The sequence below is a fragment of the Lactuca virosa genome, chromosome 8 (assembly GCF_052849685.1).
Source record: "Lactuca virosa cultivar CGN04683 chromosome 8, Lactuca_virosa_CGN04683_v6, whole genome shotgun sequence".
Lineage (NCBI taxonomy): Eukaryota > Viridiplantae > Streptophyta > Magnoliopsida > Asterales > Asteraceae > Lactuca > Lactuca virosa.
This window is the reverse complement of record NC_136433.1, coordinates 45,797,929-45,802,460: the sequence shown is the minus strand read 5'-3', so window position 1 is coordinate 45,802,460 and position 4,532 is coordinate 45,797,929.

The window sequence follows — 4,532 nt, the reverse complement described above, 5'->3', positions numbered from 1 at the left end:
AACCGAAACCGAAATAAAAAACAAATGGTTTGGCATTTTCTAAAAAAAAAATCAAAATTTCCTATCTGATTTTGGTTTTACAAAAAAAATGAACCATTTTCACTGATGTGAATTATGACCATTGGTTTGACATGCGGAATTAAAGAACACACAAAGAACACGGTGATTTGGGTGTTTAAGAGATGCATTCGATTATGAAAGGTGTTTACAAAAAGAATCTAGATCTAAATCTACATAATTAACACATACTAACACTGTCAATGTTACATCTCTCAAGCACACCTCTACATGTGGTATGAACTCACCTTATATAGAGGTGTTTACATGTCTCTCTCTCTCTATCTCTCATGTCACAGGGGGGATTTTTGGATAGAAAAATTCCGAATTGAGCGCTTTCTCATTTTTCTTTTTGGTTTTATAATCATTTTTCAATTATAAAAAGGGGGAGAGATTTAGATATGGAAATCCAAAAGTTGAATTTTTGTAAGACCAAAATCAGATTGGAAAATTGTGATTTTTTATTTTGGAAAATACCAAACCATTGGTTTTTATTTCTGTTTCGGTTTTTCGTTTTTTTTAATATATTTTTCGGGGTTTTTTTTTATTTCATAGATTTCTTCATCAACAAATGTTGTTACAATTTAACAAAAATAAATAATTTGCTAAAACATAATACAAAAGAAAGTTTGTTTACATTTAGTCATTGCACTTTTAGAGGGAAAAGAACTTTCGATTTTGTTCACATTTAGTCACTAAACTTTTTTTCGTTATCTATTTGTCACTGAACTATTGAAACTGTTCATATTTTACCCTTATGACATCGGTAACAACCGGTCATAAGGGTAAAATATGAACAGTTTCAATAGTTCAATGACAAATAGATAACGAAAAAAAATTTAGTGACTAAATGTGAACAAAATCGAAAGTTTGTTACCCTTTCAAGTCATTATCCCTTTAAAACGGTGTTTCCCTTCGATTAAATAGTTAAATGCATAATGCATATGTTAGCAATGTTTTGAAGCTATTTAAATGCAAAACAGAGAAAAAAAAAAGTTAACATATAATAATTGAAATAATGCACAATTACACATACCATGATTTTAATAAAAATGTATTATTAACTAACTTAAAGAGATACATTAATAGGATCCAATACATTTAGATTGTAGTTAAAGATATGATTTCATAAAGTTGATGAATCTTTTTCTTTCTGCTTTTTTAAAGAAGGAAATTGGAGATTGTGTAGGCAATTGCAATTCCCTCCACGTGAGGGAAACGTCATTACGCCACGTGTATGGCTGGGATCCGTTCATCGGTTGCTTTCCGACCACAATAACTTTCGAGGAACTTACGAAATAAATCAACGGCCATAATTCCTCCAACGGCCATGGGTGATCTACGGCGAAGATTGAATTGGCGGCTGCCGGCCTACAGTTAATTCTGACGTCAAATGGTCGTTGCTAAAATCCAGGACGACTACTTTATGGGCTATTTTTTAGACTTTTGTCCCCATGGTAAATCAAAGATTCTGTTTATAACTACCCCTCTCTCCCTGATTTTGTTTTTTTTGTTTTTTTTTTTTTTTAATTTATATTATTATTATTATTATTATTATTATTATTATTATTATTATTATTACAAATTTCGTATAAAATTTTAAAATTCAAACGATATTTTTTTTTGTTTTTAATTCTTTTTTAATTTATTATTATTATTATTATTAAATTGTTATAAATTTCACATAAAATTTTAAAATTCGGACGACATTATACAAATGACTTTATAAAATCAGTTTTTTAAATATTTTTTTATATTTTAATATTAATATTATTACTGTTATTATTATTATAAACTTCAAACAACATTTTATAAATCGGACATTATAAATTCGAACGACTATATAAAATCGGAACAAAAACAAAGTTTGGTCCTATTAATTACGGATATTAATTGGTACGGTATTACAATTGCGTATTGTGTGGTGCGTTATACGGATTGAAAACATTTAGTCGAGCAATATACAATGTTTCCCATGCAGCTGAATGTTCTGATCTATATATACGGAGAAGTCTGGACAAAACATCAGGCATTGGATATGCTCCTTCTAATCAACCATTACATCATGGTTATGGTGAATGTGGGCGATAACGACATATGCAGGGTTTGGTATGTCTTGCGGGCCATATCGATATGGGAACCACGTTGAAGAACCTTGTTTGCTTAGATAAATAACGATAACACTGTAGCTGTTAGCAATTAGTATAGCAGTGTCTGACATAATCAACCAATACTCCGATACCGCAAAACCCGATCCAGAGTAATTCAATGAGTGACTTATGCGGTTTAAAAATGAACATCGTCATAAATCATAGCGTACTCTTAATAGTGTGATAATAACTCGTTGTATAGATCGTACATGTTTGTGTGAAAACTTGCCATAAGGACGGAATAAACGATCGATAATTTGTGAATCGAATGAATCGAACGAATCATTCGTTTATATAATGTATAAAGTTAAAGTTATGTCAAATCAACTTCTTTATTATTAAAGATAAAGATATATCAAATCAATAATAATAATAATAATAATAATAAACGAATAGTAATATTTCTATTATTAGGTGTACAATAATTACAGCTTCTTTCTCAATATCAGAATCTTTTGAATTTGGAAGATAACAAACAAAAATTTTGTGGTTAATATAGTGGATAAGGAAAAGGAAAATGAATCCAATGTAAGTTCGAAGTGTGTCAAAAAAGAAAAAAGGTTTTAGAATTTTTATTTTTCTTAAAAATAAAAAAGGTTTTAGATGTATATAGCTTTAAAAGTTGCTAATATAAGTTGGAAGTGTGTCAAAAAAAGAAAAAAAAGTTTTATTTTTCTTAAAATCGTTATATATATATATATATATATATATATATATATATATATATATATATATATATATATATATATATGTGTGTGTGTGTGTGTGTGTGTGTGTGTGTGTGTGTCAAAAAAGATAAAAAACATGATATCAAATGAAATGTCAATAATTTGATTTGATTGACATTAGAGGGGGGGGGGGAAGGGTTAAATGTGAAAAGGGGTACTTCTTATAGCACAACCCTTCTATATATTTCAATTATTCAATATAACTGATTTCGTATTGTTCACGTTATTAATCTTAAAGAGGAATACATATACAATTCAGGTCAAATCTATCTTGAGAAAAAGGATAAATATCTCGTTTATAAGAAAAGTTATTTTACTTAAATACTTATCGAAAGTTTAAAACGATACTATGATATAAAAACTTGACTCAAAGTTAGTACTCATCATTCTATCCTTTCTTTCATGCTCAATATGTTTATATCTTTAAAAAAAAAAAACAGAGTTTGTTAAAATACCAAACCAATAAATAACATGTTAATATGTTTAGACAATGAAAAAGATGGATTAAAACAAGTTGAAATCCTAATCTATGTTAGGATTTATGTGAGGAATCCAACTGATCATGATTCGAGGTTGATCGAGGCAATGAAGCAGTTGGAATATATTGAAATGTGATTAAAGGAAACGGATGTAAAAAAAATACAATTACAACCGATAATTACCTAATTAAGACGAATTAAATACGAAATTTGCCACTAATTACGAAAAACTAAAAGGAAATCTCGAAAAAACCAAGGATTGCCAAATGCCCACAGAGATGTATAACACCTGATGCAAAGACACACCAAATACTCTTGAAGATTTTGTTTCCAGATCACCCACCAATGTCAGTGTGCTTTAAAGCTAATATAAGAATAGCAATGTACTATCAATATCAGTCACCTTCAATAGCAATCAACTATATGCTATGAAATTTTATTTGAGAATTACTTCTAATAACAATCCTTCAGTAGATCCTTCACAATTTTCATAAAATTTCAACCTTTAGCAGAAATTCATAATACATAAGAATTATAACTTTCAATAGACCCTTTACAATTTTAATGAAATTACGACCCTTAGTAGACCCTTTGCACAACTATACATCACTACATACAAAAGATATTATTCTCAATCGCATTAATCAAAATTTCAAGATCATGCATATGAAAGAACATGATATCAACTAATTAATTTGCCGCTCTAGATGATTTCAAATGTAATTACCTTTTCTAGACACATATAACAATTTCAATTTCAGACTTTCAAGAATTATTTTTAACCACATTCAATTTCTAGGTGGACAGACTGATTAATAATATATGAAGTTATAACAAATTGCTTGGTGTTTTCTTATGCAAGCAAAAATTGATTTCTAGTAAATGAAGCTACAAAAGAAATTGATTTAACCACATTCGATTTATGATTCCCATTTTTTCCTTTTTTTTATATTTACATTTTTTTAATAAATAACTATATATTAGTTATCATCATATAACGAGTGAAATGACAAACGAGCAACAAGCTGTACCGTTAAGCCTTTTTGTATGGTAAAACTAATTATTTTTGCCTTAAATGATTGTAACTATTTGATTTCGTCTACTAGAGCAGAGTTGAC